Genomic DNA, 15,412 nt, shown 5'->3' with positions numbered 1-15,412 from the left:
GGGGTCCTGATCTGTAACCTCCTTGACCTTTCAACCTCCCCACCTGTTGCTGCGAGTTAAATCAAGCTTGCTTTGGTCTGCTGTTGCAGAATCTTTACAATCTTAAAACTAAAGCTAATTTTCAGGCTACGTCCTTATGCAGCGTCCGCAGGTCCGATTCTGGCCTCAGCCCTTGTTGCATGTCATCCCGTCTTTCACCCTTTCACGCTTAACCTGTCCTGTCAAGTAAAGGCAGACAGCCCAAATATTAATCTTAGTAAATCAAAACTCAGTAAATGACTTTAAAGCACCAAGCAAAAGTCTCATCTTCTCTTAAAGAAAAGAACAAAGTCACCAAGGTTAAAAGTCCTTCACACTGTAAGCTGACAGGTTTGGCAGGGTGTGGGGAAAGAGCTGATCTGCTTGACTGCAGCAGTCTCATTCCACTATCCAGTATAAATCATCAGCTACCACCCAGACAGATAGCTGTCACACACACAGAGGCATTTCAAGTCCAAACAGGGAAGCCTGCAGTCCTCTGCTGACAACAAAGTGCATCTGTACATCCTTATGTGTCGGTGACGTGCACTGAATATACAGAAACAGGAGTTTTGGGGTTTAATTTTTCATTTTTTAATATCAGAATTTTGCCATTTGATTCAATTTTCATCTCCTTTTTTGTTGAGGTGTAATTTAATATTTTACATAACCAAACATTGAGCTGTTAACTTGATGCAATTAACGGAAAATAACATTTTGGAGTCTTTCTTGATTTCTGTCACTTTGGCTGAACACTGCAGTTCACTTGAAAATACATACTTGTCTCGTTTAACCCCATGCAACATGTGGCCACAAAAAAGATAAACATAGTACCACACTGATGCCAGCTTTGTTTAAAAACGTGTATGATTGACGACTTGTTTGCTACTTTATGCATCAGCAATGGTGCACACACACAATTTTGTCTGTTTTTGAGGTATAGAGAGGCAAAGGGTTTGCCTGACTGATATACTTAGGAGTATGCATGCATGCATGAAGTGCTGTGTCTGAAGTTAAAGGATACCGCGGGGGTCTCACTAACATGCCAGAAGCAGCAGTAGGCATCTGATTCTGCGTACAGCAACGACACCCTGAACCCAACACCACCTGTCCCCTTCTCGTCTCCGAGACAGCATGTTCTCTCCTTTTAGGTCCCAGGGTGGGAGGCAGGGAGGAAGCGGGGTAAATGGTTGGCTGGGTGGGAAGGTGGCTTGACAGCACAGAGCTTCTGTTCTTGTCCGAGTCTGTAGTGAGCAAGATACTGAGCATTCAATGCACAGCCGCAGGAGCCCGACTATTTCATAATCAACACCTGCTATCCCGTCCAATGTCAACAACTTGTTGCCCGCCACCTGAGACTCCTTCGCCACAGGTGGCACAGAGGGTGAGATAAGACAGGCAGCCTGTGCAGGCGGACATCAAGGACAGGAAGAGGAAGATATTCATCATGGAGAACTTCCTAAGGGATAAAGATATTTGGATATTTGGGAGTGTGTGTCTGATGGCCTCTTTTCTGTGGGGACGGCTGTGGAAATTATTCTCTGCCAAGAAGAGGGGAAGGACCAGGGCTGCAGACACACAGGTAATACAGTAAGAGAGGGTCATCTGATCTACACGTGAACAGGTGAATTGGGAACATGTCCAAAGTTCATTCAATCTGAATGGATAGCATGTTGTAAATAATGTAAGAGATCAACAAATCTTTGTTAACTGTGATCATCTGTCATGTTGAGGATTATGGTCGAGGCCAACAAGTTGCAGGCCCACATAAACCGGAAATTAAGTAATGGATGGATCACATTATCACCCATGCTAATGCTGCCCGAATGCCAAAGTGATGCAGTCTAGATAGTTTCTTTTCTTGACACAGAAGTGGTTACTGTTAATTGCCTTCGGCCGAACAAGTTGCGTGTTCCTGTTTGTTTCTCTATTAGGAAGTTTAAAATTGGGAAAATAAATTTACTGTTTGCACATTTTCACTTTTGAAAAAAAAAAAAAGAATGTTACAATTTATTCCAATAGAAAAACTGGCAGTTGTCTACCATGACATGCATTTTGATCCAGGTCTGAATCATTAGTATCCTGGACACATACGTGTCAACAAGGTCTTATCAAAAAAAATTGAGAGCAGAATAAAAAAAATTTAAAACATTTCTACTAATTAAAAAAGACAATACTTGGAGGATTGCGAAGATGTATGCAATATCTGACTATTTTCTAAACCATAATACACCTGGAGACATTGTATGTGAGTGACTCAATGATCGTATTTTTAACATTTTGTTGAAAGAAGAGGCTGGAATATCTGAGCTTAGCAATGCTGCTGTTATCTATGAGTGACTTGGTTTCTGCTGTCACTCCAAGAAGAGGAGTTATGTTTCTAACATCTCTGCTGTTAGAATGAACTGAAGTGAACTAAACATGTTGCCCTGACAAAACAATGCAACAACAATAGTCTTTGGCAAGCAAAGCATCCATTGGTGTGTGAGCAGTCAGTGGAAAAACATAACGTCATCTGATATGCGTCACACACTTGTCACCAGCAGTGACATCTAAATTCTGTCCAATAGCACTTAACTCCACCACTTCATCCTGGCAAGCCCGCCCCCCCACTACACATGCCATGTCTTGTATAAACCAGTTTATTATGTTAACATAATCCAGCAGGAAGCAGATGTAATTGACTCCTCATAAAGCATGAGAGCTGTGGTGCTTTGAGCAGTTAAAGCCTGTCAGTGTCAGGTCAATATTTTTATTAGTCTCTTCTTGTCTCTGCTGACAGTGGACTTATTACAGCTTGATTTATAACTCTATTTATCATTTCTATTGTTCTGGACTGTTTAGTCCAAACATGTCAGCATGTTGACATGTTGGTTTTAAGTTGAACGATAAATAATAGATAAGACTGATCTGAGGGGATTCACATTTCAGTGTGAACATCAAATAAAAGTCTTTTGAAACATAAAAGTCTTTTGGGTGGAGGACAGGTAATTCTTGTTTAATGGCTTAAATACACGAGACAGTACAGCTCGGCTTGACTCACCTCGTTTCACTCTTGGTACCTTGTCCTTTTTCTCTATTTTGTTTTTCCGCTGTGGATAGTACCCCCTCGGTGTAGGCAGGATTATCAGCTGATCGCCATAGCGACCCCGCATGAAACTGCCGTGACATCATTTTGATTCCAACACTCGCTGCATTGTGTGCACTTCATCAGTTCAGGCTGACATCTCTTAAAATCTGGGACTGAATAGAAATATTGTGGTTGCTGTTGACCTTAGGCACAGTGACAGTGATTTAAAAATGGTGGATTTGTGCAGGATGTCCTGCATCTTGCTAGTGACATTTTTCTTTGACCCATCAGTGGTCTGCAGTGATTTGACCACAGATTGTAAAACATGATAGAAGTAGCTACCTTGAGGTCACCTACTGATTTGTGGATTCTCGATCTGAAGCCTTAAGTTTGGCATCTTGGCCATCACCAAATTCGATTTTTTGGAGCCAAAAGTGACCGTATTTTAGAGGGTGGAGTTGGGGAGGAGCGAGGGGTGAATCTGACTTGAAGGCTGTGGAATTTTTACCAGTTTGTTACCATGTTTACTTTTGATTCATTTTTAGAGCCAGCCTAAAGTGGAAATGCAGTGAACTTCCCTTACTTTAAGTTTGATTTCTGTAGTCATGTACAGTGTTATTCATGCCAACAAGCCACTGACCTGAATACACATGGGAGCATCTTCAGTTGAACTAGCAGGATTATTGTCTTCAACTCCAAGTTTACACACACAATCAGCCCAAAGCATCCTGGGAAAAAAGTGACAGTGTCAGTAAAATATTATAGATTAAGCGGTTATATTGTTTGTATTATTATTTTTTTTAATTTCTCCTTTATTTGATAGGACTGATAGTGTGATGGGGGGAGGGGGTATGGAGCAAGGGGCCGAGGTACATGGGGCACCCACTCTCCCAGGTCAACTACGTTGCGCCCCAGTGTCCGTAAAATATTAACCAAAAATCTCATGTTTCTGTAAACATGCAGGTTTATGAGAATGAGATCAAACTGAGATGTAATGCTCTGTAGTTATGTTCATGCAACTGAAATGCATTAAATAGAATCATAAGGTGATATTTAACGGAAATAGTAATTGACTGATGCAGTGTGTGAATATGGATTAATTCATAAAATAAAATAATATCTGAGTGGACCACTTTATTTTTGCAAACAAATCAGCACGGCACTGTATTGGTACTTTTGTGTTCCATATTTGTTAAACTGTTGTAAATTGTGTGATATGATTTCATGATTTGTCTTAAAAATAAACATTACTTCATCATCAATATTACGAAAAGAAATTGAGTTATATGCATGTCTCAGACTAGGGTCATGCAATATAGAATCAAATGGTTTTCTGTGAGGTGCGCAGAGTAAACTTTAGCTTGTGCTAATGCACATGAGCATGACTAACGTGACGAGGGCTTCTCCTGCCTCAGATTCTAACACTCACGTGGCTCAGATGAAATTAGCACACAAATAGAGGAGGGATGGAGGAACAGAGCCAGTGAAAGTCTCATGTGCTGGAATCAAAAAATTAAAAACAACAAAGGAGGTGATTTCAGAGTGAATGTATTTGTCTTTATCAATAGATTAAGCAAATGACAAACAAAACCCCTTTTTAAAAACACTATTCTTAAGTTCTTAATTTTAAGTATTTTCTGCCAAAACTGGATTTTTGGATATGATATTTAGTGAGAAGTAACGATCTTCAAAATCATTCCCGATAGAAAACCCTGTTGTTGTATATTTTATTATACTCAGGACTTGTCACATCCACCGTTGTTGGTGTGAATATTTTAAGTTATTTACAAATGACACAATGCTCAAATACTCAATGAAATCATAACAGTAGCATAAATTCTCATGTACAGTTTATAGCACAATTTGATCAAAATTGGGGGAGAAAAGCCTTTGGCTGTAAAAGTGTTGATGGACACATCGTAGTCCTCAGTATAGTACAGTTTTTCCATAGTTACAGCGTTTCTGTAACTCAATTTTGACTTAAGTCTTCAATAATTCAGTTTAACAGTTTCTCACTGTATTTCAATCGGTTATACTCAAAGAGAATCTGTGCATTGTGTGAAATTAAAGAAAGTGGGGCTGCAATGATTTTTTTTTACAAAGTTTAAACAAAACCTACATTTTACTTAGACGTTAAATCCTCAGCTCTCCTGGCTCCATGTTTCTTCCTCTGTGTCTCTCTGGTATGAGGACTCCGGGGGAATGTGCTGTTTTCGCCTGGACTCCTCTGGCCTCTCAGTTGGTGTCCACTTTCAGCCGTTTGCATAACTCATTACCAACGCAGTGCTGATACACAGTAGTGGGACCCTAATACACACATACATACACAAACAAAAACACACTCACACTTAGTACACACAAGTGCCTGCTGGCCATCAAGTGAAATTATTTTTTATCTCCAGGATAAGGCTAACTTTCCTCAAACCAAAGAAATCTCTGTAGTACACTGACAGGTAGAAACAAAAGATAAGGGGTGAGTTAGGGTATTACCCCAATGATGAAAATATATTTTTTTAAAAAAAGGGGGGGGGGGGGCAATAACAAACCTCTAAAAGCAACACCATCACTAGAGGAAAACATGCATTTTGTCCCGGCTGGTGGATGTGTGGCAACAGAGATTGGATGCAAATGGAGATCAAGCAGGCAGACTGGCAAAGTTCAGCAACTGACTGACAATATAAAGGCGCATAACCTGAAAAGCAGCCAAACCTTTCCAAAGGGGCAAAAATCCTAAAATCCACAAAGTGATTCTACTGGTGAGCAGATGGGTGGGGAAAGTCATGTGACTGGAGAGAAAGCGTTATTGAGGGGCAGCAGGGAGTGGCTGCATGTAGGAGTGAGGTGACTGGTGGGACAAGAGAACAAGTCAGAAGACATCTGGTGGACAGGTAGAGAATGATGCATTGCACATGTCAAAAAATAAGCTCATGTACGCTACATGAAATAAATCGAAGTTAAATTAATACCAACAAAAAACAACAAAAAAGCTGGTAAGTGTAAATGACAGTTACATGCGAGGATATGCTTTTCAGTGACAACACAATAGTGCAGAATATTCACACATATTTTAATTTACTACCACTATCAATAAGTAACGTTGGGTTGTTGTTTTTTTCGATGGGGAAATTAGTTATGTTGGCCGCAACATAGAACTGACAGCAAATACTATGTCTAACAAGCTGAACAGCAATAATAGCACAGCAATAAATAAAATTCAACAAATTGATCAAACAAACAGTGAACTGTTTCTGCTATGAAACAGCTAATATTCAAAAATGAAATGCGACTGACAAAAGGAGCTAATGCTAGGTTAGCCAAGCAGCATCTGTGAAATACGCCACGCAGCCAGAAGTAGTCAAATAAACATGTCAGTGCTGGTAGAAACACTCACCATGTTGAAGTGAGGCAGTATTCCCCCGTGAAGGTATCTTAAAGGAGAGTCAAACAGTCCCAGCCACTAAAAGCTCAGAAAAACACTCTTCTGTCTTGAAGAAATTTAAATGACTCGCGAGCAGGACAGGATTCCAAAATGTTTAGCTAACTTTAGCTAGCACATGCAACACAACCTTAACCCTATGTAAATGTACTCATTTAAATAACATGTTAATATTTAGTTCTAAATAACTAATTTATAACATTATGCACAGTTGCCAATTTATATGTGCCAACTAAAGTAAACCAGTTCAAAAGTAGCCCAGTAGTAACATTAGTTTTTTTTGTGCCCAAGAAGAGTAACAAGCCTTTTAAACAGGTAAGTCCTCCCAGGTGCATGTAATTAAAACAAATTAAACACAGTGATAGAAATGGAGCACATAGAGCAGATCATAGACTGCATTAGTGTTAACTTGGTACACTGAATTAAGTGGTATCTCAAATTATAGCCTTCTATAAAAAATAAATAAATAAATGCGATACTAATCTAGGTTAGCACAGTGTCACCTGGATGTTCTGAAACCAGTGCAGCAGCAGAACTGACAGTTGAGTTATACTTCAAAAACATATTTTTTAACCACAAAAGTCATGCTTAATAGCTACTGTATACTGGAAGAATTTAGCATGTTGAAGAACATTATTTTATTTTTGTTTCTGCAGTCCCTAAATGAATGAAGAAATGCAAGAAAATCATATTGAAACCCCTTTTTTTTTTGCTGGTGAAGGGCCCTACAGACCCCGCATATTTTACAATTTTGTTGGGGGGGGGGGGGGTACTTGAGGTTGTCTGGCTTGCTAGTTATAGAGTGCAGAGATGGTGAATGATAGCTGAAATAAAGCTGAACTGAATTTAAGGCCAACATGAAGTCACAGCCAGTGGTGTTTATGATCTGTGACCTTGTACAGTAGATCTTACATGGCTAACTTTGACTAGCTGGCTTTGTGTGAATACATGTGTGTGTAGGAGGTTAGTAGGTCGAGGTTCAAGGTAACCAGAGAACAGCTGGGTGTGACTCTCTAACCGTCTACCAAAATGCCATGTTGGTGCTTTCAAATTCCCAGGTAGTCATCAACTGTGTCTGAGGTGAGAGGAGTCATCCCAGGTCTGTGGCCCTCCTCTGCCACCCTGTGGTAGTCAGACAAAAATGCAGTTTTATTATACATCACCAGACCAGAGACTGTGACCCATGGCTTTTAGCTCATTACTCTCAGTCAGATATATACTTAACATTGCTGCTGACATATTTGCCGAACATAACAGATTTTTAAAAATGTAGTTATCTTTTCCTTTTTTGTGACTGCTTAGGTGATCCTTTAGAAGGAACATCAAGTTGGTCTTACTGTGTCAAATTTATATTCCCACATTGCAGTGCAGTACATTTATAAGGTCCATCCTGTAACTATGATATTACATATACACATTTTCTAAAAGGCAAGGCAGTAACTATAATATATATTGAAAAAATATAAATAAGAAATTTGCTATACTATGACATACTGAAATAGTCATTAGTAAATGTAATTATAATCATTAAAAAAAAATTAGATCAAATTCCTTTTATCAAACTGAACCATCAGTTTGTGCTTATGCTGTGACGCTGAGAGACTAAGTGACACATGAGATCCTAAGCTCATCTAGTTTTGTGCGTATGTGTGTGTGTGTGTGTGTGTGTTAGTGTGTTTTGGGGCAGTGGGATTGACAGTCATTTCACGAGGTCAAAGGTCACCATTTATCCTGAGTCTTCTTTCAAACAGCGGTTGGTCCCATCACGCCCAGTTGTCTTCATGTTACATAACACTGACAGCAAGCAGCAAATTCCCAATAACCTAGGGAAGTTGGTTTGTGTGCGTGTATTTAAAAGTCTGTGCACATACTTGTGTTGCTTATGTAACGTATTTACAGGCATAATTGGCCTTCTCAACACGTATATATACACACTTTGCTGACGTCATACAGCACCTCTAGTCCATGAAAGGAATTTTTCAGCGTCTGTCTGAGGTCGTAACAGAGAGAGCTGGACGCGTGTTATCACGGCAGCTGAACTGTGAAAGTACAGACTGTCATCAGCCAGCGGTGACACAAGTAGGTTTGTCAGATAGAAAAGCAGCAGGTGGAGCTACAGAGATAATGTGTAGCCTTCTTTCCATTGTCATGAACGCCCCAGACCTCTATCCTCAAGCACCGAGGAATTATACACCATAAAGAGAGAAATCCTCATGGACCATGCAAAACCTCACAGTGACTCCCTCAGTAACATTGCATGTTGCAATATGAGGCCCAGCCACATAACTTTATTTGTATTCTAAACATGATGCAGGGCATCCCAAAGTTACTACATCTGTCAGGGTGAATTATGACAATGTGTGCACAAATAGATTGTGTAAGACATGTTGAATATTTCCATTTTATGTAATAGTGCAGCTATAAATCATATCTGGCCAAATGTCACAAGTAAATACTGTCCATTGCACAGATATAAAGGCCACTATAAAATGTATATGATGCAATCAGCGCATGAACTGAAATTGTTTATGCATTGCAGCTTGTATATGTTGTTAGTAATTATGATACGCAGCTTTTTAAAGACATAAAACATTATGATAGAGAAGAGAAAGTGGAGGAATATAAATTGGTTTCCTGTCGTCCATGAAAACTCACACATTGGTAACACTCAGTAGGAACTATCATTTCTAAATGGTAAATATATAGTTAAACTTTAGCTCATAGTTATATTACTGTTAAGCCTTTGGAACCTAAGCAAATTGGCAAATTAGCAAATTTATATAGGCAGCTGACAAAGCAAAATATTAACCAATCACAAATAATAAAGCATATAAATGTTACAATGTGCGCAACAATAAACTGTTTAAAAAACATAAATTATAGCATCACAAATAGCAAACATTATTAATTACCATTTCATTGTTTGTTACGAGTAAAATAACTATCAACTTAAGTTTAAGTACCTATCAACTAGCCATTAATTATTATGATTGCTCATACTTTCATTAGTATTTGGCACTATGTTGGACTTTTAAGTGAAACTGCTGGAAGTGAACTTGAAGCACAGCCAGTTTTACAGGTTCTCAAGGACCGTTTCAGTGCACTCATTTGAATTAATTAATTAATCAGTTATTTTTGTTCTCAGTGAGGCTCTGTGGGGTGAGTCATCCTGATGGTATGGAGAATCCTTTGTGAGCTAGGATGCTATTTGGGTGGAAGGGAACCCTGGATGATTCAGGGACCCCAGAGCTGGACCGGGGCTCTGGAACATGCCGGGGATCAGAGAGCTGTCACTGAGCTGTTGTCAGGTGGCCCAAAATTGAGCTGTTGTCAGGTGGGCCAAAATTACTGGTCTATTACGAGGCACCCCATAGTACTGGAAGTTTGACTTATTTAAAGAGTGAATGCAGGTTTAGCCTATGAGCCTTGAGTCAGACATTGGATATGGTCCCCTAAAATAAAATTTAGGCCTGGTGGTCAATACTGTATGAATGAATAAATATAATGACGGGTTAAGGTTTGGTGGGTAAGCGTGCTACGGTAAGCTGCTTTTGAGCCACCAAACCTGGGTGTGTTTTACTGACCTGTCCCTGCTTTCTAACTACTTTAATGCCATCAAATGTGAGTCTTTTAAGCCAAAATGACCTTTTTCTAACCATAGCCACATGGTTGTTTTTTTTTGCCTTAACGTAACCACACCTTCACCACTTTATGTTACAGAGAAACATAAAGTGTCAAAGTATCTTCTTCAAAATGTAACAAAACCGTGGTGTGCAAAAACATACATTCAGGGCCGGCCCTATGACTTTGGTGACCCTAAACAAGATTTTGTTTGGGGCCCCAAACCACCAAAACACACACCCTGCCTGTAACCAAGTGAAAACACACACACTAACATAAATCAACAACAAATATCTTACATTATTTGAAAACAATATACCATTATATTAAAAGGGGAAATCCCCTGAAGTTACTGATGATGTTCCTTTAGCAGCAGTCATGTCAGCTGACGAGGTAGCTGGTCCTGGTGCAGTGGAGCTTGGTCTAAAATATTTCAATAACACTCCTGAAAAGATAAAACATTAGATTCCTTTTTTTTTAAATATAGGCTGGAAATAAATATGTATGTTATAGTATATGCGTCCTCTAAGTCTATGTATTAACCACACAACAAACACAATTATAGGGAAATAGGCAAATTATTGAGGTCGGTCAGATATGACACGGAAGTACTTTCCTTACACTAATTTTAGCACAACTCTGCGATGTTGCGTGCAAGCTGCAGATTGATTCAATCAGATTCAACAAACAATGACAGTGTAACGTGCCTTTATCTTGTGTTTTTTTCCATCTCCAATTTTCTTTTCTTCCATCTGTCAGCAGCAACCCTAAATTTTCTTTTAGGAGCCTTTTGTAACATTACTCTGTTTGGTGATCAAAATAAGCTGTGAGTCAGGATTCATTGCTGCACCATCGAAGTAAACATCGACCCAACGTTACCCACAATGCCACCACTGCACATTGTGTCATTATGGCTACGCATGGGGGAGCGAGCAGCAAGTCACAAACTGACTTTACTGGTTTATAATTTACCCTTTTAGTTTTATGTTTACTTATACGTCTGTTTAAGTTGATATGTTACTGCGATTATATTATTTGTTGAAATAAAGAGAGGGAAAAAATGTGAATCACACTCTGATCATGTGGCCACGTAGCAGTTATGGAGTGTTTATGCCAGTGGCCGGCCCTGCATACAATGCCGATATTCAGTCTGGAGACTGGGTTGACTTGGGTACACCAAAACAGCAGCAATAAGCGTGAGGCACATGTTTGCTGCATTTCACACTGTCTATTATTGTGGCTCTGGGTTCAAAGTCTGTTGCATTTACATTGCCCAGGTCTCGGCACTGGAGTGATATTGGATTACTGGACAGTCTGCGACACTAGAATAAGCACTATGTATTGTCTGTGTCTTCCTGCTGAGTAACTCAATATGTTGTGAGAGTGGCGGGCGAAGCCACGTCAGTCTCATTCCTAAACAGTGCTTCTATACAGCGCCGCCACTCATCTTACCATGTAACCTTTTCGGACTGGGGATTTCAGAGATTGTCCAACAGGGTACAGTTAAACCTCCCACTGCCCTCAACACCAGACCCAGAGCAGTCAACCAGCACTCTGCTTCTTCTCCTCAACGCTGACTGAGGAGGATGATTTTAATCATACAGCAGGAAGCGGCTGTGGTACAAGAGTCATAATGCACTCATGGGTGCTCAGTGTAGACAATGATGCACTCAGTGAGAGAAACGCCATTTCCTTTTCTTTGCCTCAACCTTATTTTTTATATCAGACTCATTATATTTAGGCCATTGCTTACCACTAAGGGATCTGAAAACACGACAGGCAGAAGATTTAAAGCTGCACAAGTCAATATATTGTGTTGAATGTATTTTATTTATTGCATATAATCAATAGATTGCAAGAATACACCCTGCTTTTATTGAACCATAGAACAGAGATGTATGGAACAATAATATTTGTAGAAAAATCAGCACCTCTGTAGGGAGATTATCTAGCTTTTTCTAAATGATAATGTAGTCAGATCAACAAACATAACCTGCTGTTTTCATTATACAGTAAAAAGGGTACAATCCATCATATCTGTGGGATTGGTTAGGGAGGGTTTTTTTTTGTCTTTTTCATGAAGGAGACCCATTTTAACCATATTTTTAAGAATTTGTCCATTTGTAAATTAAATGAGCAGGTGATTTTTTCCTTTAAGTATATATGTCATTGATCGTGTCTACCCATTATTCTACTGTTGGAGGGTTGAGGGAAAACCGATGTCAAGTGATGTTTTTCTCAGCTGCGGTTATTATAATTCTAAAAATGTATCAATATTTTTATATCAATAATGGATCATTTGGCTGTGTGTATTGTGAAAGGGCCTGTTTGTAGAGACAATTTTCACCTGACTACATTTCCCATTAGGTCTACAGGGTATTGTAACATTAGGCTTATTGTTTTGGTTTTACAGCTTGCCACTTTGCTGTTTTGATTCAGTTTCACTGCTCTAATTAGTCAGCAGCATTTGTTACACCTTGCTTTGCATCTGATGTTTGAGGAGTCCTTTTAGCAAATTAGAAATACATATGTTTCTTGTTTATTCGTTTTATTTTGTGGACAAGTTTGCAGACTGATAAAAATGACAGTTCACTCAAAACATAATATAAAGCCTACTGGTGCCATTTATTCATCTGGGTGGTGCTCTTGATGAGATTTGCTGAGGTTTGGAGATATCTGTTGTGTGATGAAATACAGTGACGGTCTGTGGCAATAAGTCTGTGTAGCTCAAAATACAAAAAAACGAAGTGAAACGAAGATTCTAAATGACATGAAGTTCATTGGCAGTAATTCACAGACTTTAGTTTTCAGTAAATTGATTCAAATAAGGGCTTGCAGCTGATTTCTGCTTTTGGAGAGACATATCTCTGTTCTGTTGAGTACATTGTTGTGTTACTAATCTTGGGTGAAATGACCTTTCACATTCCTGGAAAGCGAAAGAGCATGAGTTGTAGTGCTGTATGTCAAGCTCTAACAAACAGAGACATATTAACCCCTGAAAACCTGGGTCAGCATCAGTTTTCTCGTGCTGCATTCAGATGCCTTTGTCAAGCTATTTGAAACTTTGAAACTTGAGCAGATTGGTTTGATTTCTTTCTAAAACATGGGGTAAAGGGCAATGACCAACTTGGCAAGCAATGTCCCTCAAATTATGAGAATTTAAAAAGATGACAGTAAATTATCTGATTTTTTCTTTAAAGGTGGGTGTATTATTAGAGAATTATCCCCCCAAAAACCTAAGGAAAAACATCCAGAAAACTATATTTATAATAATTAGATTTACATTTATATTTACAAGTATTTATAATTTTTTTTTTTTTCACTTTGGGGGTTTTTTAATAGTCATTTTTGGGTTTGTTTATGTCTTTGGGGTTTTTTTTTTTTGCTTGTTTTCAGATAATTGTCTTGTAATTATTTACTAATTTCTTGCTAAATTTTGGGACACACTTTAAGTCTCCCCATGTCTGAGAGAAATCAAACTAATTTGCTCTGATTTCAAAGGGTAAATGTTCACAAACTAGGTTAGTGTACGTAGGTAAAGAGCATTGCAGCGGTCGAGGCTCAGAAATTAGAGTACATTAGTAATTCTAGATCTCTGTTTGCTAAATGTGAAACATCTCCTGGTCAGTGATCTCCTTTGTCCGTCCAGTTTATTTCCACAGTGTGTACTGTACTCTGTCTGTACTTGCCCAGTGTCCTCTTTCATTCTCACCTTAGCTGGTAAATGGGGATACGAGTGTTAAACCTGACAGCTGACGAGTTGTCTGTACTGGGAACGGTGCGAGGGACAGGGTATAGGCCAGTTTTTTCCAGTGCTGACAGATGGGTGCCAGTATATAGGCGCCGACGCTTTGTCGCCCTGGCTACTCCAGATATCACTGTCCAGAGACGTGGAAAAGTTTGAGGCCGGTGTGCACAGTCGGAGACACGTCTCAATAAGTGTCAATGGTTTGTGTTGGTTCCTGAATACGAACTTCCGTGTCCATGTGTGTATCTGTGTCAGTTTGTCCCCTTTAAGTCTCAGCAAACAACACATGTGCAGCAAGTTTCCTCTCCCACAATCCCCTTCTGCTCTGTATCAACAATTCTTAGGTGTCAGTGGCATCACCTGTTTCCTGTTTTCCTCAGTTGTCTTGTGCCTCATGTTGTACTGACAGTGGATCTATATTGGGAGCCTCTATCAGAAAAAAAAATCACAACTAAACTTTATTCTAAATTTAAAAAAACATCTTGCTTCTGATTCAGCAAGCTTTTTTTTTTCTTTACGCAAAAGTAATCAGTATTTAGATACAAAAATTGGGCAGGATCTAGCAAAACAATGTGATTTAATTAGTAGAATTTTAAATGAGCAATATTATTAACAAGGAGTATAAAATTACCAGTATTAAAACTAAATACACAATTACATATTTTCCCTTACAGCAATATTTGATAATCATATGTAACCATTAATCTAATTAAAGAAATAAGTGAAAAAAATATATAACATGAATACAAGTCTAGGTTATAACTGATGTAGTATGTACTGTACTGTAGCAGGTCCAGGGGTGTTTGTAGAATTTGAGGGCTTAGCCCGGATCTGTGTCGGGGTGTTCAGGGGGATCCACCCCTGGGTTTTTTTTGTTTTTACCGAACAAGCTCTATTTTTATGCTTTTTTCTGCAGTGTGGCATCTCATTTACCCTTAAAAATGTTCATAATAAACATGTTCATAATTATTATTACTAATGGAAACAAAATACTTTACAAATTATAGACAATGTATTGACTAGAGTTGTGACAAAAATTAAAATTATAATTTTAATCAACATATATATATATATTTAAAATATATATATTTTTTTATTATATATTTTTTTAAAAAAATAGGGCTTTAATGTATGAACAAAATAACAAATTAATAGATCCAGAGCTTAAGGCCTATTCTTAGTTTCAAAATAAATTAATTTTGCCTATATATATTTAGATCTGAGGCAATTCATAAAACATTTTTCCCCCTGGAGCCTCAAACACCCAGACCTAAAAAGCAACTTTATTAGTCCATGTTTTGTACTTGTTTTTCTAAATAATTAAATAATGAAATAAGGTGATACAAATTAGTGAGTAAGGGATTACCTTAAATTATAATTAATTGATAAAACAAGTTTTTGAGCTTGGCGATTGTGATCATTTATTTGGTACACCTTCTCAGCATGTTAACAGATTAAAATTTTGTATAAAGCTAAGTATCCAAAGAAGAATTACTTATGCATTTTTCCAAACATGAAA

The sequence above is a fragment of the Plectropomus leopardus genome, chromosome 3 (genome assembly GCF_008729295.1).
Source record: "Plectropomus leopardus isolate mb chromosome 3, YSFRI_Pleo_2.0, whole genome shotgun sequence".
Lineage (NCBI taxonomy): Eukaryota > Metazoa > Chordata > Actinopteri > Perciformes > Serranidae > Plectropomus > Plectropomus leopardus.
The sequence above is the reverse complement of the archived record's forward strand: the minus strand, read 5'-3'. Positions refer to the sequence as shown.